The 23,966-nt window shown below is 31.0% G+C and overlaps 1 long non-coding RNA gene across 11 annotated transcripts in view; it reads right to left on the minus strand.

Annotated features, from left to right (window-relative positions):
- The window catches only part of LOC127735369 (uncharacterized), a 187,876-nt gene that overhangs the window by 43,474 nt on the left and 120,436 nt on the right, over positions 1 to 23,966 (minus strand). For 10 of the 11 annotated variants that reach the window (XR_007998369.1, XR_007998362.1, XR_007998367.1 and 7 more), the window contains one exon: positions 7,416 to 7,460. This is a non-coding gene — a long non-coding RNA (uncharacterized LOC127735369). Of the gene's footprint in view, positions 1 to 1,263; positions 4,042 to 7,415; positions 7,461 to 23,966 lie in introns of those variants that run through there. The other variant, XR_007998368.1, reaches the window with a different exon arrangement.

Consider the following 23,966-nt stretch of genomic DNA (forward strand, 5'->3'; position numbering starts at 1 on the left):
TTTACAATTTTCTTTCTTCGTAAGTTTCAAAACTGATTCGGGATAGGAAGTTAATTTACGCATCATTTATAATTTTTCGGTTTACTTTTTTGTTCTAAATAATATCTGCCAATAGTGATACAATTTGAATCATTTTGTAAGCCGAAAACATATTAATGATGAAGGAGAAAGTGAATCACGGAATGAATTCTAAAAGATAAATTGTGTGATTTAAAACGCGATTCTAAAAAGGGATTTTTTTCTTTACGGAAACAATCTACTTGTTTTGTATATCTTAATTTAAAATTCAAATTTCTCCAAGTCAAGAAAGAATAAAGCTTTCTTTTACCGCATGATATAATTGGACATTCAAAAGCAGGTGCCCCGATTACGTTACGTGACGTTACATCGACGTTTTTATTCATTATGACGTTAACTGCCATAAGCCTGGAAATGTCATTGCGGGTCACATAATTTATATATAAATTAACCTAATATTACAGACTTGGTATCAATTTATTTTATATAAAGAATGATTACTGGTTTTAGTCAAAGATAGAATGGAAGAACACAACTTTGTCTGCTGCAACTCACACTTGAAGGTGTCGATTGTGTTGCAGGCTACAGTAGTTGATGGCATGCTGTTCCATAATCTGGTGATGTTTTGGGAAGAACAAGTGCTCATATAACTGTGTTCTTGCAAACTCCATCTGTTATCTTACAAGGGTCTTATGGTAAAGTTCCTTGGTCTTGCGTGGGCAACAGCAATATACATATTTGCAGCATATTTGATTTGTCACTTTATCAGACTTAACTGTCGCTTGTAACGAAACTATATTTCATATTAGTAAATCACATCTTTGATCATTACTTTTGTTGCATTTCACCTAATCCAAATAAACTAATCTACACCTTTTTGTAGAATAATCCTTCAATGCAGACGTTAAACAATCCATAATCAATCACATACTTATCCTGTTTAATCACTAATATTTTGTTGTATGTACCACTTAATAAAAATTTATATTCTAGTTTTCCTCATTATACGTTTTACGGCGCCAGAAACTTTGCGAAAGTGTACTAATACAGAGAATGATTTTCTATTATTTTCATCAAATCATCAAATCACCAAATCACTGTTCTGTAATTTGCCAATTGATCTTTATGAAACCAGTATAGTAACTTTTATTGAGGCAACTTGAATTAAGATTGACTAGGTTTTGTATTCTGCGTTTATTGTTTTTTTTAAATGAAAACTATGACAGTGTTTTATTTATCTATTTATCTATTTATTCCTGGTCTTTGAAATATGAATTAAAGAAGATGTATGGTATACGTAAATGAGGCATCGACTCAATGACACAAAAATGCTTAGAGTAAGTCGTTACATTTCCAAAAAGTTGTTCAACCGTAGTCAGGGGTATATGCAATTTGGCAAGTTCTTATTCGATCGGATTCTTTAAAAAAAATTGTCAGCTACATTAAATTTTCCAAAATTAAAAGAAAAGAAGAAAAACCCATAAACTTAATTTATGTTTATTTCGTATAAAGAAACGTAATTAGCATTTTTTATGGAATAGGCATTTTTTTTTTATCTTTATCGTTAACAATTATAATCGACACCTCGATGGAATTGACAAAACAAAAAATGGATCGTGCATATGAATAGTCGATTTGGGATGAATGATTGTTACCTGTCGCGAGAAGGGATGGGGTCGTGATTTCAGTCGACGGTCCGTTGAAAAAAACTTTACTATTAGGGCCATGCAAAATTATAAATTTTATCGGAATCTGGGCGAAGTCTGGTTATTAGCTCGGAATCATCATTGTGTGCGCAGATGGATCACAGTTCTGCCTGCTCGTTGTTACCTTGTTGGCTAACATGTTAAACACTCGACTCTCTAGGTTGTTCTAGTAGAACAATGATTTGTATAGTAAGCTTACTTTTGCAAATTCTAGAGTAGAAGCAGTGTAACATTAGCTTCACATTGACACATTGTTGTCATGAATATGCTTTTAATAGTTGCCGTTCGAAATAAGGCACCTGTCAAAAAACTAATAATTTTAAGTAAGGTTAAAAACATGCTTTCTTGAAATACGAAATTGACATGAACAATGCTTCTTTCTTTTTCGCTTTTTCAGATAGAAATAGACGGACGTTATTATGGCAAAAATAGATGCTGTAACTATGTTTTGTTTCTAGTGATTGACCAATCTTAAAATGAAAATCGGTTTTTGTATCAAAACAAACTTTTCTAAACGAAAGACATGATTTGAATTTTTTAAGTCTGTAGAATTGAATGAGACTGGTATAAAATACGAAATATTACACAGAAGACTAGATTTTTCAATTAATTTGAAATAAATGCACTTTTTGTCGCTTAAAACCATTATCTCGATTTTCTACATGTCTTTAACGATTGAAGCCATAAAATGCTGAATATTCTGTTTTTTTTTTTTTTTTTATTTTAATTTTTGTTTGTGTCTTAAAATTAGCGATGCGATGCGAGTCGCAAATCATTGACGTTCACAAGACAAATGTTACTAAAAAATTTTCAAAATCAGACTTCATCCTCTGTTTTGTGGTAAAATTATACAAGATGATTAGTTGTAGAGTAATTGCTTGATAAAATATTGAAGGGCTTCTTTGGATGTGCAGTTATTTGTTTTCAGTATAAGGAGTAAAGGATTTGCCAAAATTGTGACAGTTTTAAAGTCGGTAACGTCAGAATCCCACAGAGTCCCTACATCTTTGTATAACAATTTTATTTTGGTCGACTAGGGTGGCGTATGTTTTTTGAAAGGAAAAATACCTTACAAATGCATAAAGCAGACAATTTGGCCAAAAGCTAGCAAGTAAGTTATCATACATTTAAAGCAGTCAACATTGTTAATAGGAACAACAGACATTAAAAGCATACTTTAGATCGTAAATACAGGTCTTTACATATATCATTTCTAAGTTCAATTTATAGGGCCAACTTTAGGCTTTCGTGACCATTCTCCTCAACAAACAATTCAGTTTTATTTGCAGTGTATTGTTTGAAACTTCAGGTTTACATATTTTCTGACGGTCAATTGAAATAACTTGTTAGTAAAAGCGCTGAGGCACTTTTCATCCAGATTTTGGTGGATGTTTTAAGTGACTGTCCTTGAATTTCAGAAAAAGATTTGCAATATGACATTGCTTTCGAGTAAAATGGTCGATAGGGTAAGTTCCTCATGCTATGCATGCATCACCAGCCATGCACATCAGACGGATTAGGATTTTTCGCATGCCATCCTCTTTCATCACCTTTTGCTTTTAAAAATCTTGGTAAGTTAGAGGCAATATAAGTTTACCGATATTCAAATCATAAAAATTCATTAAGGAAATATAATTCAAAGTAACAAACAATCGCATGAACTTCAAGAAGAGATACAGTTGTGTCGACAGGGTAAGCCCCTCCTTCTATGCACATCGGACAACTCCTCTAAATATGTAACACAACGAAACCTTACACAATTTATCTTTTCAAATTTCATGTTTACATCATTCTTTACAGATTATTAAAACTTTAAGCAAAATTACTTTATCGATTTGCAATTACTATGTAATACCTGTTGATAATAGAACGGAATTCTTGTTCGTTCTGAGTAGGTCAATATCGTTAACATTTTCCGAGACATTCCGATAATATGGTATACAATTAACTTTGACTAAGTTTGATTATATGTATTTGTATTTTTCGTTATGAACTTTTTTTGTATATGCCTTAAGATTTGCAAAATTCAGATCAGGATTCACAATGCAATTATAATTGCTATAGTGTTTTGGCTTTAGATTTCGTCAATTTTCCAATTTAAAGATGAACACATTAAATGGAGAATGGAAATGGGGAATGTTTCAAAGAGACAACAACCGGACAAAAGAGCAGAAAACAGCCCAAGGCCACCAATGGGTCTTCAACACAGCGAGAAAATCCGGCAACCGGAGACGGGCTTCAGCTGGCTCCTTAACAAAAATGTGTACTAGTTCAGTGAAAATTGACGTCACACTAAACTCCAATACATATAAATGAGCTGAAATTTAAAAAAAAACATACAAGACTAACAAATGCCAGAGGCTCCTGACTTTGGACAGGCGCAAAAATGCGGCGGGGTTAAACATGTTTTGTGAGATCTCAACTCTCCCCCTATACCTCTAGCCAATGTAGAATAAACAAACACACAGCAATACGCACAGTAAAACTTAGTTTAAAAGAAGTCCGAGTCCGATGTCAGAAAAGGTAACAAAAGAAACTAAGCAAAATAACAATGATACATAAATTAACAAAGGACTACTAGCAGGTGCTGACATGCTAGCTCCATACCTCAATTAAACTGATTGGAAGATTATTTTTTCATCATATGAAAATCAAGCACAATCCCTCCCGTTAGGTGTTGAGTATCATACCATCATAAAATGCATGTATCAAGTTAATGTTACTTTATTGTTTTATTAGAGATTTCCAATAAAATAACAAACGTAAGAAACTCGACGTACGGACCTAATTGGACTTGTTATTGCCAACCTATGAATTCTGTTAAAAAGTAAATTCACAAAAAGACTGAACTCCGAGGAAAATTCAATCGGAAAGTCCCTAATCACATGTCAAAATCAAATGACAAAACACATCAAACGAATACGTCGCTTTAGTTTAAACTGAATATTTCAAGACTATTAAAACCATACACTGAAATTTGCGTCCATGTTAAATAATTTTTACATGATCACAAAAGATAATAATCATGTATTTCTATTTATCACGTTGTTCTCCAGATTCCTGACTTAATTTTAAATTAAATTTTACGGACACCATCACGAATTGGTCGATCCATATGATGTGTCTTTGTCCAAACTAACTAAGGACATTTTTACCACGTGTTAGATTGTGGTTTGACATTACGTCGTCTGATCTTTTAATTACCGAACGTGACTTATTCCCGATTGTGACTGTTTTGCTGAGTGTTAATTCGCATTGCTATAAGACGTGTCACGGTACTTTTCTATCCAGTGGTAGTTGTAAATCTTATTTTTTTCTGTTGTATTAGTGTGTAATGGTAAAGATAATTAATCACCCAGTTCATTAATTAGATTTTAGCTTGGGTCAACTAAATTTATGCGATATATTTGGTTTACAGTTTGATTTAGAAGAAACACCGACATAGCTAGATAATACTATTAATTATCTAATTACTACCACATTTTATATTAATTAGTATTGTAATTTTCATTGTTATTAATAAATGTTATATGAGTATTTTAAACCAAATCTTGAATTCTATCCTAATTCTATCCTATTTTGGGGAAATTTCGGAAATTCAAATGTGACGTCACCTCTTTTTCTTTTTTTTGCTTTGATCTCTTTGGCTAACTCGGCTGTGAATTTTTATGTGCTTGTTTATGTTGTTTTATGTATTCGTTTTTATTCTGTAGTTAGTCACCACTTCGGTGTTATCATGTATATCTATTATAAAGTCATTTTTTGTTATAAATTTACTGTTTGCAAAAGTATGAATTATTCTAAATACTAAGGATTTTCTTATCCCAGACATATAACCTTAGCCGTATTTGGCACAATTTTTTGGAACTTTTTGGTCCTCAATGCTCTTCAACTTTGTACTTGTTTTGGCTTTTAAACTTTTTTGATCTGAGCGTCACTGGTTAGTCTTTTGTGGACGAAACGCGCGTCTTGTGTATTAAATTTTTAACCTGTACCTTTTGTTAGCTATCATTCGTATGTTTCTCTGTCCTATATGTTCTCCCATTTATTTGTATTGTAGTCCTGTCATGTAATGTTGTCATTTTAATGTTATATTTAACATTGCCATAAAAGCGGGAGGTTTGGCTAGCCACAAAACCAGGTTCAACCCACCATTTTTTTCTTAAAATGTCCTGAACCAAGTCAGGAAAATGGCCATTGTTATATTTTAGTTCGTTTCTGTGTGTGTTACATTTTAATGTTGTGTTTCTGTTGTGTCGTAGTTCTCCTCTTATATTTAATGTCTTTCCCTCAGTTTTAGTTTGTAACCCGGATTTGTTTTTTTCTCAATCGATTTATGAATTTCAAACAGCGGTACACTACTGTTGACTTTATTTAATTGTCACTGTCATAAGATCACGTATACATACGTATCCCGTATTTATCAAACAATTGATTTGTCAGATTTTTGTTTATACTGTATAAATCATTGAAAAGCATGTGTCATAAGAAACAAAACATAGAAAAAAATAAATAAATGCAAAAGCGGCACGCTAATGTTTGCCTTTTATATGTTTTATTCCCAATGCAGTGTAGAAGATTACCTTTTTAAGCAACGCGATAATATAGGTATCAACAGGGCGTAGGAACATAACATATAATTGCAAATGTAGTGCATATTAAGAATGAGAACATTAACATGAACATGAACCTGACTTTGTACTAAACGGTCACGATAATCCAAAAAGTTTAAAGTGGTAGTTCAGATTGTAACAGTCCCCAGGTCATCCTACTCGGACCCATTATTCTGATTACGGACCGATCAATCTTTGCTCTTAATCCTAAATATCGAGTGATTAGCAGAGAGGCAGTCAACCTTTGGTTTGAACCTGCTAAAGTTCGAATTCAAGATCCTTTCGCACCCTGGACCAGCACGTTACCATAAGATCACAGTGTTAGTTATGAATATTGAAGATGAACATATATGAACATGAATATTAAAAACATTTGAAACAAAATATGTGGCCATACGACACTGTGCCCTTCACGTTATCTCATTGAACCACTTAATATGGGTCAAGCTCTAATTTAGTATATAATTTTGAAAGTTTTAAATTTAGAACAGGATGAAAGAACGGACGGACGCTGACATGAAAATATAATATACCGTTGCTATCATAAGTTTGTCATAAAACTTAACGGATCCTACTCAACAAAACTGGAATCAACTATTCCATACATATCCGTTTTTCAGTCGTACGTGTATAAGTTAAACGCAAAAAAAATCATCAAAACTATGTGTAAGCTATGACGTTACATAACTCATAAAGACTCTTCCTAGAACCCATGTGTTATATAATTAAAGACAAGATGTACAAAAACAACTAATATAGTAAGTGTTATATTTGTTTTTTCTCGAAGATTCATTCTAAGAAATTCCATTTTCTTAAATTCTACAGAAAGATGGCAATGTACTAGCAGATTGATGCATCAGTGATTTGAATTTATCCCCTCTGACAAAAGTCTCTTGAAATGAATTATAGAAATACCCATACAACGAAGTCGTGTTTTACATCTTTTAATTTTGAGTGTGTTTGAAACTCCCGTTTCAACCTTATATCTTATTAATGAATAAAACTAAGACCATCATCCCGCTTCAGATTTCATTATTTTTATTCTTACAGAATCAAGTTTGATTTATAATTTACTCACCTTTCTTTACCGACTCTTGTTCCTTGTTAAAACAACATACGATATCTGAAACAGATTTTTAAAATGTAAGAGAAAATTTTCTTTTCATTATTTAAAAAGAAATGTTATCCACACACAATATTGTTTGTTCAATTGAGTGCACGATTTACTGTCTGAACTTCAAGATTGCATATTTTCTGGCAGTCAATTGAAATGTGGATAAAATCACTGTACTATTTTTCGTTTAGATTTGCAATTGGTCAATAAATTTGAGAATTTGAATTACTTTGTTCGAAATTCAGAAAACTAAAATTAAACGTTCAATTTGTTTTGAATTTAACGAATTTTTTTCCCATTGACATCTTTTTTACATTTTGATTTTGCTTTTAAAACATTGAAACCCATAAATCACAATGATATTCTAATTGCTTCAAGCGAGTCAATAGTGGTTTATTACATTTCAAATCCCACTAATCCACCATGAGCATACCAAAACATGAAATAAAGTAGAAATCGTTTGAAAAATTAAGTTTACTCTTATTCTGAGGGTCCATCAAAAATACTTCTGAGTAAAAGCGTTGAACAATTTTCGACCAAAAGCTGTTAAAGAAAGTATCATTGCTTTTGCGTGTAATTTAATCTATACGTACAAAATTCTAAATAAGCAAACACTTACGTGTCGTTTAGATTCATAATAAGGTGGGGTTTTTTTCTTCGACATATGACTAGCATGTATGATCCTTCACATCAATTTATCCTAATTTTATTTGCTTCAATAGTATAGCCTATCAACTTGTAATTTGCAATTTTCTTCTTCTTGTTAAATATAAATAATTGAAAACTGTAAAGAACATATCTTTTTTGAAACCCATTTCAAAACATTTGAAACATTTTACGATACAACGTGTTTAATTTGTTGGGTTATTTTTTACATTTAAATAAAACTTAAATGGATTTACAAGTTTTTGTCTGAAATTTCTCGTTTACAAATTGTTTACGTTCATTTCAGCCGACCTGTTGTTTTAAATAAAAAAAATGTATTCTACAACTTGCAATGCATTATATTTTTGTCCAAATATTTTCCATTTATAGTCTTAAAATGCAGGTTAACATAATCTCTGGCAGTTAGTCGGAAATACCTGTTGCCAAAAGTGCTGAACAATTTGTCATTCTGTTTCTGTCAATTATTTGTGGTCATATTTGTTACACGATTTTCCACGTTTTTCTCAAGTTGCAGATCAAAAACTGGTATATTTAATTGCAATTGTGTTGTATTTGTTTCTTTAAAACTAAAATACAACTCAAAATATCATTACTTTGTGTTAAAATAAATATACAAGTTTTGTCTGAAAATTCTTGTTTACATATTGGTTTACGTTCATTGGGGTAACCGTTTTTTTTTTAAACTGTAAGCCACAACTTCAAATGCAGTTATATTTGCTCAAATATTTCCCATTTATTGTCTCCAAATGCAGGTTTGAATATTTTTGGCGGTTAGTCGGAAATACCAGTTTATTAAAGCGCAAAACAATTTGTCATTTCTTTCTGACATTTATTTGCGGACACATTTTTACACGATTTCAGAAGTGTTTCTCGAATTGCCAATAAAAAATTGTTAATAGATATAAGAAGATGTGGTATGAGTGCCAATGAGACAACTCTCCATCCAAGTCAAAATTTATAAAAGTAAACCATTATTGGTCACAGTACGGTCTTCAACACGGAGCCTTGGCTCACACCGAACAGTAAGCTATAAAGGGCCTCAAAAATTTTTACTAGTGTAAAACCATTCAGACGGGAAAACCAACGGTCTAATCTATATAAAAAACGAGAAACGAGAAACACTTATGAACCACATCAACAAACGACAACTACTGAACATCAGATTCCTGACTTAGGACAGGTGAAAAAAAGTGCAGCGGGTTTAAACGTTTTAATGGTACCAAACCTTCACCCTTTTTCTAAAACAATAGTGTAACATCACAACATAGAAAGACACACTATAAAATATTAACTGAAATAGCTTAACTCAATCAAAGGACATATTAACACCATTGAACATACACTGAACAAATAAATTTGACCTATGATACAATGTAAATACAAAATAAATAAACTAAAGGAAGAATAATAAAAGTAACATGTTATATCGGTATGAAATGTTAAACAATTAAAGAAAAACAATATGCTCGAACAAAAATATATGCCATTTGCAATAACTTTAAACACAGGTAAATGAAAATAATTTTGTTGTAGTATGTATAATTTTGGTTGTTTTTTATACGCTACAAACAACTCACAAAACAGTTGGTTTTGCTAAAATGCATTTACATATTTTTGCTTGAAAATTCTTGTTTACATAATTTCTGACGATCAATTTGGAAGACCTCTTGCTTTTTTACAAAATGTAAGCCGTAATTTGAAAGTGCAGCTTTATTTGCTCAAAGAACTGTTATTTAGTTGTCTGAAAAAGCAGAATATCATATTTTTTACGGTCAGTATTTGTTGATAAAAGAGCTGAACAATTTTTCATCCGTGTTTCTGTCAATTATTTTCTGTCATTTTATTTTAACACGATTTCTGAAGAATTCCTCGAATTGCAGATACAAACTGGCATAGTATGTTTAACTGCTTTTGCGTTTTATTTGTTTTTTACGTTAATATACAACTCATTAGACAGTTTATTTTGCTGAAATGGATTTACAAATTTTTATCTGAAAAGTTGTTTACATATTTTTGAAGGTCAATTCAGGGGACTTATTGTTTAAATAAAAACTGTAAGACACAACATCCAAGGCAGGTTTCCATATTTTTTGGCGATCAGTCGGAAATGCCTGCTGTTAAAAGCGCAGGACAATTTGTCATGCAGCCTCTTTCAATTATCTTTCGGGGTTTGTTTTTACACAATTTCTGAAATTTTCCTCCAATTTCACATAAATTCTTCTAATAAAGTATGTATAATTGCTATTGCGTTTTAATTATTTCAAACGTTAAAATACAACTCACAAAACTGTTAATTAGTTAAAATGCGATAACAAATTTTTCCTTAAAATATCTTGTTTACATATTTTCTGACAATTATTTGGGGGATCTGTTGATTTCCAGCAGAAATGTAAGCCACAACATCCAATGCACCTATATTTGTTTTCATATTTGGCGTTTTCATTGTCAGGGAATGAAGATTTATATATTCTATAACACTCTTAGTCGGCAATACTTGCTGCTAAAAGCACCGAAAAATTTGTCGTTCTATTTCTGTCAATTATTTTCGGTCAGATATTATTAACACAATTTCGTGATATTCCCTAAAATTGCAGACACAATACTTGTATTATATGTTTAATTGCTTTTGCGGTTTATTTGTTTAAAAGGTTTGAAGACAACTCACAAATCAGTTAGTTTTGTTAAAATGCATTTACAAATTTTTGCATGAAAATTCTTCTTTACAAATATTTTGACGATCATTTTTGGCAATCTGTTGCCTTATTACAGAAATGTAAGCCACAACTTCGAATCCCCCTATATATGCTCACATATTCTTCGCATTTATTGTCTGAAAATGCAGGTATATATATTCAATAACGGGTAGTCAGAACCACCTTCTGCTAAAAGCGCCGAACAATGTGTCGTTCCATTTCTATCAATCATTTTCAGTCATATTTTTTTTACACCATTTCCTAAGTTTTTCTTCAGTAACAGATCAAAAACTGGTATAATATGGTTAATTTCTTATGTGCTTTATTTGTTCTTACGTTGAAAAACACCTCACAACATAGATATTTGTGCTAAAATTAATTTATCAATTTTTGTCTGAAAATTCTTGTTTACATATTTTTTGACGGTCAATTAAAAGTACCTAATGTTTCTTTAAAAAACAATGCAGCTATCTTTGCTCAAAAGTTTTCCAATTTATTGTCTGCAAATGCAGGTTTACTTATTTGTGGGCGATCAGTCGGAAATACATGTTGCTAAAAGCGCTGAACAATTTGACGTTCCGCTTTTTTAATTTTTTTTTCGATCATTTTTTTTTACACGATTTCTGAAGTTTATCCCCAATTTGCAGATAAAATACGGGTTTAGTATGTCTAATTGCTTTTATTTGTCATATTAAAACGTCAAAATACAGCACTCAAAACAGTTAGTTTTGTTAAAATAAATTTACAAATTTCGCTTAAAAATTCTTGTTTACATGTTTTCTGACGATCATTTCGGAGGATCTGTTACTATCCAGCGGAAATGTAAGCCAAACTATCAAATGCACCATTTATTTGCTCTCATATCTATTGTATTCATTGTTTGGAAATGCAGGTTTATATATTCAATAACATTAGACGGAAATACCTGCTGCTAAAAGCGCCGAACAGTTTGTCGTTCCGATTCTGTCAATTACTTTCGGTCAGATTTTTTAACACGATTTCTGAAATTTTCCTCAAATTGCAGATACAATAATATATTGAATGTTTGTTTGTTATTGCGGTTTATTTGTTTTAAAGGTTTAAATACAATGCACAAAACAGTAAGTTTTGTTAAAAAGCATTTACAAATTTTTGCTTGAAAATTCTTGTTTGCATACATATTTTGAGGATCATTTTGGGGGATCTGTTGCCTTATTACGAAAATGTAACCCACAACTTCCAATGCACCTATATTTGCTCAAATATTCTTCGCATTTATTGTCTGAAAATGCAGGTTTTATATATTCAATAACGGTAAGTCAGACTTACCTGCTGCTAAAAGCGCCGAACAATTTGTCGTTCCATTTCGGTCATAATGTTTATCACGATTTCTAATTTTTTTGTCCAGTTGTAGATCAAAAACTGGTATAGTATGTTTAATTTCTTTTGCGTTTTATTTGTTTTAACGTTAAAAAAAGTCACAAAATAGATACTTTTGCTAAAATGGATTTATCAATTTTTGTCTGAAGATTTTTGTTTACATAATTTTTGACGGTCAATAAAAAGTACCTATTGTTTAAAAAAAAACTGTAAGCCACAATTTTCAATGCAGCTTTCTTTGCTTAAATATTTTCCCATTATTGTCTGCAAATGCAGGTTCACATATTTTTGGGCGATCAGTCGGAAACACATGTTGCTAAAACCGCAGAACAACTTGTCGTTCCGCTTTGTTCAATTATTTTTCGATCATTTTTTTTTGTACACGATTTTTGAAGTTATCCTTCAAATGCAGATAAAATACTTGTATTGTATGTCTAATTGCTTTTGCATTTTATTTGTTATAAAAGTTAAAATAACTCACAAAACAGTTAGTTTTATTAAAATGCATGAACAAATTTTTGCTGAAAATTTCTTGTTTACATGTTTTCTGACGATCATTTCGGAGGATCTGTTGCTTTCTACGAGAAATGCCAGCCACAACATCCAATGCACCTATATTTGCTCACATATTCATCGTATTCATTGTCCGGAAATGCAGGTTTAAATATTCTATAACGCTTGGTCGGAAATACCTGCTCTTAAAAGCGCCGAACAATTTGTCGTTCCGCTTCTGTCAATTATTTTCTGTCAGATTTTTTTGCACTATTTCAAAAGTGTCCCAAAAATTTCAGATACCTTACTTGTATTGTATGATTAATTGCTTTTGCTATTTATTTGTTTTAAAGGTTTAAAGACAACTCACAAACCAGTTAGTTTTGTTAAAATGCATTTACAAATTTTTGCATGAAAAATCTTCTTTACATATATTTTGACGATCATTTTTTGGCAATCTGTTGCCTTATTACAGAAATGTAAGCCACAACTTCGAATCCCCCTATATATGCTCACATATTCTTCGCATTTATTGTCTGAAAATGCAGGTATATATCTTCAATAACGGTAAGTCAGAACCACCTTCTGCTAAAAGCGCCCAACAATGTGTCGTTCCATTTCTGTCAATCATTTTCAGTCATATTTTTTTACACCATTTCCTAAGTTTTTATTCAGTAACAGATCAAAAACTGGTAAAGTATGGATAATTCTTATGTATTTTATTTGTTCTAACGTTGAAAAACACCTCACAAGATAGATATTTGTGCTAAAATTGATTTATCAATGTTTGTCTGAAAATTCTTGTCTACATATTTTTTGACGGTCAATTAAAAGTACCTAATGTTTTTTTAAAAAAACAATGCAGCTATCTTTGCTCAAAAGTTTTCCAATTTATTGTCTACAAATGCAGGTTAATTATTTGTGGGCGATCAGTCGGAAATACATGTTGCTAAAAGCGCTGAACAATTTGACGTTCCGCTTTTTTAATTTTTTTTCGATCATTTTTTTTACACAATTTTTGAAGTTTTTCACCAATTTGCAGATAAAATACGGGTTTTGTATGTCTAATTGCTTTTATTTGTCATATTAAAACGTCTAAATACAACACTCAAAACAGTTAGTTTTGTTAAAATACATTTACACATTTTCGCTTAAAAATTCTTGTTTACATGTTTTCTGACGATCATTTCGGAGGATCTGTTGCTATCCAGCGGAAATGTAAGCCAAACTATCAAATGCACCATTTATTTGCTCTCATATCTATTGTATTCATTGTTTGGAAATGCAGGTTTATATATTCAATAACATTAGACGGAAATACCTGCTGCTAAAAGCGCCGAACAGTTTGTCGTTCCGATTCTGTCAATTACTTTCGGTCAGATTTTTTAACACGATTTCTGAAATTTTCCTCAAATTGCAGATACAATAATATATTGAATGTTTATTTGTTATTGCGGTTTATTTGTTTTAAAGGTTTAAATACAATGCACAAAACAGTAAGTTTTGTTAAAAATCATTTACAAATTTTTGCTTGAAAATTCTTGTTTGCATACATATTTTGAGGATCATTTTGGGGGATCTGTTGCCTTATTACGAAAATGTAACCCACAACTTCCAATGCACCTATATTTGCTCAAATATTCTTCGCATTTATTATCTGAAAATGCAGGTTTTATATATTCAATAACGGTAAGTCAGACTTACCTGCTGCTAAAAGCGCCGAACAATTTGTCGTTCCATTTCGGTCATAATGTTTTATCACGATTTCTAATCATTTCGATCATTTTTTTTACACGATTTTTGAAGTTTTTCACCAATTTGCAGATAAAATACGGGTTTTGTATGTCTAATTGCTTTTATTTGTCATATTAAAACGTCAAAATACAACACTCAAAACAGTTAGTTTTGTTAAAATACATTTACACATTTTCGCTTAAAAATTCTTGTTTACATGTTTTCTGACGATCATTTCGGAGGATCTGTTGCTATCCAGCGGAAATGTAAGCCAAACTATCAAATGCACCATTTATTTGCTCTCATATTTATTGTATTCATTGTTTGGAAATGCAGGTTTATATATTCAATAACATTAGACGGAAATACCTGCTGCTAAAAGCGCCGAACAGTTTGTCGTTCCGATTCTGTCAATTACTTTCGGTCAGATTTTTTAACACGATTTCTGAAATTTTCCTCAAATTGCAGATACAATAATATATTGAATGTTTATTTGTTATTGCGGTTTATTTGTTTTAAAGGTTTAAATACAATGCACAAAACAGTAAGTTTTGTTAAAAATCATTTACAAATTTTTGCTTGAAAATTCTTGTTTGCATACATATTTTGATGATCATTTTGGGGGATCTGTTGCCTTATTACGAAAATGTAACCCACAACTTCCAATGCACCTACATTTGCTGAAATATTCTTCGCATTTATTGTCTGAAAATGCAGGTTTTATATATTCAATAATGGTAAGTCAGACTTACCTGCTGCTAAAATCGCCGAACAATTTGTCGTTCCATTTCGGTCATAATGTTTTATCACGATTTCTAATTTTTTTCTCCAGTTGTAGATCAAAAACTGGTATAGTATGTTTAATTTCTTTTGCGTTTTATTTGTTTTAACGTTAAAAAAAGTCACAAAAGAGATCATTTGCTAAAATGGATTTATCAATTTTTGTCTGAAGATTTTTGTTTACATAATTTTTGACGGTCAATAAAAAGTACCTATTGTTTTAAAAAAACTGTAAGCCACAATTTTCAATGCAGCTTTCTTTGCCTAAATATTTTCCCATTATTGTCTGCAAATGCAGGTTCACATATTTTTGGGCGATCAGTCGGAAACACATGTTGCTAAAACCGCAGAACAACTTGTCGTTCCGCTTTGTTCAATTATTTTTCGATCATTTTCTTTTTGTACACGATTCTTGAAGTTATCCTCCAAATGCAGATGAAATACTTGTATTGTATGTCTAATTGCTTTTACATTTTATTTGTTATACAAGTTAAAATAACTCACAAAACAGTTAGTTTTATTAAAATGCATTAACAAATTTTTGCTGAAAATTTCTTGTTTACATGTTTTCTGACGATCATTTCGGAGGATTTGTTGCTTTCTACAAGAAATGCCAGCCACAAAATCCAATGCACCTATATTTGCTCACATATTCATCGTATTCATTGTCCGGAAATGCAGGTTTAAATATTCTATAACGCTTGGTCGGAAATACCTGCTCTTAAAAGCGCCGAACAATTAATCGTTCCGCTTCTGTCAATTATTTTCTGTCAGATTTTTTTGCACTATTTCAAAAGTGTCCCAAAAATTTCAGATACCTTACTTGTATTGTATGATTAATTGCTTTTGCTATTTATTTGTTTTAAAGGTTTAAAGACAACTCACAAACCAGTTAGTTTTGTTAAAATGCATTTACAAATTTTTGCATGAAAAATCTTCTTTACATATATTTTGACGATCATTTTTTGGCAATCTGTTGCCTTATTACAGAAATGTAAGCCACAACTTCGAATCCCCCTATATATGCTCACATATTCTTCGCATTTATTGTCTGAAAATGCAGGTATATATATTCAATAACGGTAAGTCAGAACCACCTTCTGCTAAAAGCGCCCAACAATGTGTCGTTCCATTTCTGTCAATCATTTTCAGTCATATTTTTTTACACCATTTCCTAAGTTTTTATTCAGTAACAGATCAAAAACTGGTAAAGTGTGGTTAGTTCTTATGTATTTTATTTGTTCTAACATTGAAAAACACCTCACAAGATAGATATTTGTGCTAAAATTGATTTATCAATGTTTGTCTGAAAATTCTTGTTTACATATTTTTTGACGGTCCATTAAAAGTACCTAATGTTTTTTAAAAAAAACAATGCAGCTATCTTTGCTCAAAAATTATCCAATTGATTGTCTACAAATGCAGGTTAATCATTTGTGGGCGATCAGTCGGAAATACATGTTGCTAAAAGCGCTGAACAATTTGACGTTCCGCTTTTTTAATTTTTTTTCGATCATTTTTTTTACACGATTTTTGAAGTTTTTCACCAATTTGCAGATAAAATACGGGTTTTGTATGTCTAATTGCTTTTATTTGTCATATTAAAACGTCAAAATACAACACTCAAAACAGTTAGTTTTGTTAAAATACATTTACACATTTTCGCTTAAAAATTCTTGTTTACATGTTTTCTGACGATAATTTCAGAGGATCAGTTGCTATCCAGCGGAAATGTAAGCCAAACTATCAAATGCACCATTTATTTGCTCTCATATTTATTGTATTCATTGTTTGGAAATGCAGGTTAATATATTCAATAACATTAGACGGAAATACCTGCTTCTAAAAGCGCCGAACAGTTTGTCGTTCCGATTCTGTCAATTACTTTCGGTCAGATTTTTTAACACGATTTCTGAAATTTTCCTCAAATTGCAGATACAATAATATATTGAATGTTTATTTGTTATTGCGGTTTATTTGTTTTAAAGGTTTAAATACAATGCACAAAACAGTAAGTTTTGTTAAAAAGCATTTACAAATTTTTGCTTGAAAATTCTTGTTTGCATACATATTTTGAGGATCATTTTGGGGGATCTGTTGCCTTATTACGAAAATGTAACCCACAACTTCCAATGCACCTATATTTGCTCAAATATTCTTCGCATTTATTGTCTGAAAATGCAGGTTTTATATATTCAATAACGGTAAGTCAGACTTACCTGCTGCTAAAAGCGCCGAACAATTTGTCGTTCCATTTCGGTCATAATGTTTTATCACGATTTCTAATTTTTTTGTCCAGTTGTAGATCAAAAACTGGTATAGTATGTTTAATTTCTTTTGCGTTTTATTTGTTTTAACGTTAAAAAAAGTCACAAAATAAATACTTTTGCTAAAATGGATTTATCAATTTTTGTCTGAAGATTTTTGTTTACATAATTTTTAACGGTCAATAAAAAGTACCTATTGTTTTAAAAAAAAATGTAAGCCACAATTTTCAATGCAGCTTTCTTTGCCTAAATATTTTCCCATTATTGTCTGCAAATGCAGGTTCACATATTTTTGGGCGATCAGTCGGAAACACATGTTGCTAAAACCGCAGAACAACTTGTCGTTCCGCTTTGTTCAATTATTTTTCGATCATTTTTTTTTTGTACACGATTTTTGAAGTTATCCTCCAAATGCAGATAAAATACTTGTATTGCATGTCTAATTGCTTTTACATTTTATTTGTTATAAAAGTTAAAATAACTCACAAAACAGTTAGTTTTATTAAAATGCATTAACAAATTTTTGCTGAAAATTTCTTGTTTACATGTTTTCTGACGATCATTTCGGAGGATCTGTTGCTTTCTACGAGAAATGGCAGCCACAACATCCAATGCACCTATATTTGCTCACATATTCATCGTATTCATTGTTCGGAAATGCAGGTTTAAATATTCTATAACGCTTGGCCGGAAACACCTGCTCTTAAAAGCGCCGAACAATTTGTCGTTCCGCTTCTGTCAATTATTTTCGGTCAGATTTTTTTGCACTATTTCAAAAGTGTCCCAAAAATTTCAGATACCTTACTTGTATTGTATGATTAATTGCTTTTGCTATTTATTTGTTTTAAAGGTTAAAAAACAACTCACAAACCAGTTAGTTTTGTTAAAATGCATTTACAAATTTTTGCATGAAAAATCTTCTTTACATATATTTTGACGATCATTTTTTGGCAATCTGTTGCCTTATTACAGAAATGTAAGCCACAACTTCGAATCCCCCTATATATGCTCACATATTCTTCGCATTTATTGTCTGAAAATGAAGGTATATATATTCAATAACGGTAAGTCAGAACCACCTTCTGCTAAAAGCGCCCAACAATGTGTCGTTCCATTTCTGTCAATCATTTTCAGTCATATTTTTTTACACCATTTCCTAAGTTTTTATTCAGTAACAGATCAAAAACTGGTAAAGTATGGTTAATTCTTATTTATTTTATTTGTTCTAACGTTGAAAAACACCACACAAGATAGATATTTGTGCTAAAATTGATTTATCAATGTTTGTCTGAAAATTCTTGTTTACATATTTTTTGACGGTCAATTAAAAGTACCTAATGTTTTTTTTAAAAAACAATGCAGCTATCTTTGCTCAAAAGTTTTCCAATTTATTGTCTACAAATACAGGTTAATTATTTGTGGGCGATCAGTCGGAAATACATGTTGCTAAAAGCGCTGAACAATTTGACGTTCCGCTTTTTTAATTTTTTTTCGATCATTTTTTTTACACGATTTTTGAAGTTTTTCACCAATTTGCAGATAAAATACGGGTTTTGTATGTCTAATTGCTTTTATTTGTCTTATTAAAACGTCAAAATACAACACTCAAAACAGATAGTTTTGTTAAAATACATTTACACATTTTCGCTTAAAAATTCTTGTTTACATGTTTTCTGACGATCATTTCGGAGGATCTGTTGCTATCCAGCGGAAATGTAAGCCAAACTATCAAATGCACCATTTATTTGCTCTCATATTTATTGTATTCATTGTTTGGAAATGCAGGTTTATATATTCAATAACATTAGACGGAAATACCTGCTGCTAAAAGCGCCGAACAGTTTGTCGTTTCGATTCTGTCAATTACTTTCGGTCAGATTTTTTAACACGATTTCTGAAATTTTCCTCAAATTGCAGATACAATAATATATTGAATGTTTATTTGTTATTGCGGTTTATTTGTTTTAAAGGTTTAAATACAATGCACAAAACAGTAAGTTTTGTTAAAAAGCATTTACAAATTTTTGCTTGAAAATTCTTGTTTGCATACATATTTTGAGGATCATTTTGGGGGATCTGTTGCCTTATTACGAAAATGTAACCCACAACTTCCAATGCACCTATATTTGCTCAAATATTCTTCGCATTTATTGTCTGAAAATGCAGGTTTTATATATTCAATAACGGTAAGTCAGACTTACCTGCTGCTAAAAGCGCCGAACAATTTGTCGTTCCATTTCGGTCATAATGTTTTATCACGATTTCTAATTTTTTTGTCCAGTTGTAGATCAAAAACTGGTATAGTATGTTTAATTTCTTTTGCGTTTTATTTGTTTTAACGTTAAAAAAAGTCACAAAATAAATACTTTTGCTAAAATGGATTTATCAATTTTTGTCTGAAGATTTTTGTTTACATAATTTTTGACGGTCAATAAAAAGTACCTATTGTATTAAGAAAAATGTAAGCCACAATTTTCAATGCAGCTTTCTTTGCCTAAATATTTTCCCATTATTGTCTGCAAATGCAGGTTCACATATTTTTGGGCGATCAGTCGGAAACACATGTTGCTAAAACCGCAGAACAACTTGTCGTTCCGCTTTGTTCAATTATTTTTCGATCATTTTTTTTTTGTACACGATTTTTGAAGTTATCCTCCAAATGCAGATAAAATACTTGTGTTGCATGTTAAATTGCTTTTACATTTTATTTGTTATAAAAGTTAAAATAACTCACAAAACAGTTAGTTTTATTAAAATGCATTAACAAATTTTTGCTGAAAATTTCTTGTTTACATGTTTTCTGACGATCATTTCGGAGGATCTGTTGCTTTCTACGAGAAATGCCAGCCACAACATCCAATGCACCTATATTTGCTCACATATTCATCGTATTCATTGTCCGGAAATGCAGGTTTAAATATTCTATAACGCTTGGTCGGAAATACCTGCTCTTAAAAGCGCCGAACAATTTGTCGTTCCGCTTCTGTCAATTATTTTCGGTCAGATTTTTTTGCACTATTTCAAAAGTGTCCCAAAAATTTCAGATACCTTACTTGTATTGTATGATTCATTGCTTTTGCTATTTATTTGTTTTAAAGGTTTAAAGACAACTCACAAACCAGTTATTTTTGTTAAAATGCATTTACAAAAATTTTTGCATGAAAAATCTTTTTTACATATATTTTGACGATCATTTTTTGGCAATCTGTTGCCTTATTACAGAAATGTAAGCCACAACTTCGAATCCCCCTATATATGCTCACGTATTCTTCGCATTTATTGTCTGAAAATGAAGGTATATATATTCAATAACGGTAAGTCAGAACCACCTTCTGCTAAAAGCGCCCAACAATGTGTCGTTCCATTTCTGTCAATCATTTTCAGTCATATTTTTTTACACCATTTCCTAAGTTTTTATTCAGTAACAGATCAAAAACTGGTAAAGTATGGTTAATTCTTATGTATTTTATTTGTTCTAACGTTGAAAAACACCTCACAAGATAGATATTTGTGCTAAAATTGATTTATCAATGTTTGTCTGAAAATTCTTGTTTACATATTTTTTGACGGTCAATTAAAAGTACCTAATGTTTTTTTAAAAAAGCAATGCAGCTATCTTTGCTCAAACATTTTCCAATTTATTGTCTACAAATGCAGGTTAATTATTTGTGGGCGATCAGTCGGAAATACATGTTGCTAAAAGCGCTGATCAATTTGACATTCCGCTTTTTTAATTATTTTTCGATCATTTTTTTTACACGATTTTTGAAGTTTTTCACCAATTTGCAGATAAAATACGGGTTTTGTATGTCTAATTGCTTTTATTTGTCATATTAAAACGCCAAAATACAACACTCAAAACAGTTAGTTTTGTTAAAATACATTTACACATTTTCGCTTAAAAATTCTTGTTTACATGTTTTCTGACGATCATTTCGGAGGATCTGTTGCTATCCAGCGGAAATGTAAGCCAAACTATCAAATGCACCATTTATTTGCTCTCATATTTATTGTATTCATTGTTTGGAAATGCAGGTTTATATATTCAATAACATTAGACTAAAATACCAGCTGCTAAAAGCGCCGAACAGTTTGTCGTTTGGATTCTGTCAATTACTTTCGGTCAGATTTTTTAACACGATTTCTGAAATTTTCCTCAAATTGCAGATACAATAATATATTGAATGTTTATTTGTTATTGCGGTTTATTTGTTTTAAAGGTTTAAATACAATGCACAAAACAGTAAGTTTTGTTAAAAAGCATTTACAAATTTTTGCTTGAAAATTCTTGTTTGCATACATATTTTGAGGATCATTTTGGGGGATCTGTTGCCTTATTACGAAAATGTAACCCACAACTTCCAATGCACCTATATTTGCTCAAATATTCTTCGCATTTATTGTCTGAAAATGCAGGTTTTATATATTCAATAACGGTAAGTCAGACTTACCTGCTGCTAAAAGCGCCGAACAATTTGTCGTTCCATTTCGGTCATAATGTTTTATCACGATTTCTAATTTTTTTGTCCAGTTGTAGATCAAAAACTGGTATAGTATGTTTAATTTCTTTTGCGTTTTATTTGTTTTAACGTTAAAAAAAGTCACAAAATAGATACTTTTGCTAAAATGGATTTATCAATTTTTGTCTGAAGATTTTTGTTTACATAATTTTTGACGGTCAATAAAAAGTACCTATTGTTTTAAAAAAAATGTAAGCCACAATTTTCAATGCAGCTTTCTTTGCTTAAATATTTTCCCATTATTGTCTGCAAATGCAGGTTCACATATTTTTGGGCGATCAGTCGGAAACACATGTTGCTAAAACCGCAAAACAACTTGTCGTTCCGCTTTGTTCAATTATTTTTCGATCATTTTTTTTTGTACACGATTTTTGAAGTTATCCTCCAAATGCAGATAAAATACTTGTATTGTATGTCTAATTGCTTTTACATTTTATTTGTTATTAAAGTTAAAATAACTCACAAAACAGTTAGTTTTATGAAAATGCATTAACAAATTTTTGCTGAAAATTTCTTGTTTACATGTTTTCTGACGATCATTTCGGAGGATCTGTTGCTTTCTACGAGAAATGCCAGCCACAACATCCAATGCACCTATATTTGCTCACATATTCATCGTATTCATTGTCCGGAAATGCAGGTTTAAATATTCTATAACGCTTGGTCGGAAATACCTGCTCTTAAAAGCGCCGAACAATTTGTCGTTCCGCTTCTGTCAATTATTTTCGGTCAGATTTTTTTGCACTATTTCAAAAGTGTCCCAAAAATTTCAGATACCTTACTTGTATTGTATGATTCATTGCTTTTGCTATTTATTTGTTTTAAAGGTTTTAAGACAACTCACAAACCAGTTAGTTTTGTTAAAATGCATTTACAAATTTTTGCATGAAAATTCTTCTTTACATATATTTTGACGATCATTTTTTGGCAATCTGTTGCCTTATTACAGAAATGTAAGCCACAACTTCGAATCCCCCTATATATGCTCACATATTCTTCGCATTTATTGTCTGAAAATGCAGGTTTATATATTCAATAACGGTTAGTCAGAACCACCTTCTGCTAAAAGCGCCCAACAATGTGTCGTTCCATTTCTGTCAATCATTTTCAGTCATATTTTTTTACACCATTTCCTAAGTTTTTATTCAGTAACAGATCAAAAACTGGTAAAGTATGGTTAATTCTTATGTATTTTATTTGTTCTAACGTTGAAAAACACCTCACAAGATAGATATTTGTGCTAAAATTGATTTATCAATGTTTGTCTGAAAATTCTTGTTTACATATTTTTTGACGGTCAATTAAAAGTACCTAATGTTTTTTTAAAAAAACAATGCAGCTATCTTTGCTCAAAAGTTTTCCAATTTATTGTCTACAAATGCAGGTTAATTATTTGTGGGCGATCAGTCGGAAATACATGTTGCTAAAAGCGCTGAACAATTTGACGTTCCGCTTTTTTAATTTTTTTTCGATCATTTTTTTTACACGATTTTTGAAGTTTTTCACCAATTTGCAGATAAAATACGGGTTTTGTATGTCTAATTGCTTTTATTTGTCAGATTAAAACGTCAAAATACAACACTCAAAACAGTTATTTTTGTTAAAATACATTTACACATTTTCGCTTAAAAATTCTTGTTTACATGTTTTCTGACGATCATTTCGGAGGATCTGTTGCTATCCAGCGGAAATGTAAGCCAAACTATCAAATGCACCATTTATTTGCTCTCATATTTATTGTATTCATTGTTTGGTAATGCAGGTTTATATATTCAATAACATTAGACGGAAATACCTGCTGCTAAAAGCGCCGAACAGTTTGTCGTTCCGATTCTGTCAATTACTTTCGGTCAGATTTTTTAACACGATTTCTGAAATTTTCCACAAATTGCAGATACAATAATATATTGAATGTTTATTTGTTATTGCGGTTTATTTGTTTTAAAGGTTTAAATACAATGCACAAAACAGTAAGTTTTGTTAAAAAGCATTTACAAATTTTTG

This window comes from Mytilus californianus, unplaced genomic scaffold, assembly GCF_021869535.1.
Source record: "Mytilus californianus isolate M0D057914Y unplaced genomic scaffold, xbMytCali1.0.p SCAF_3, whole genome shotgun sequence".
NCBI classification, from domain to species: domain Eukaryota; kingdom Metazoa; phylum Mollusca; class Bivalvia; order Mytilida; family Mytilidae; genus Mytilus; species Mytilus californianus.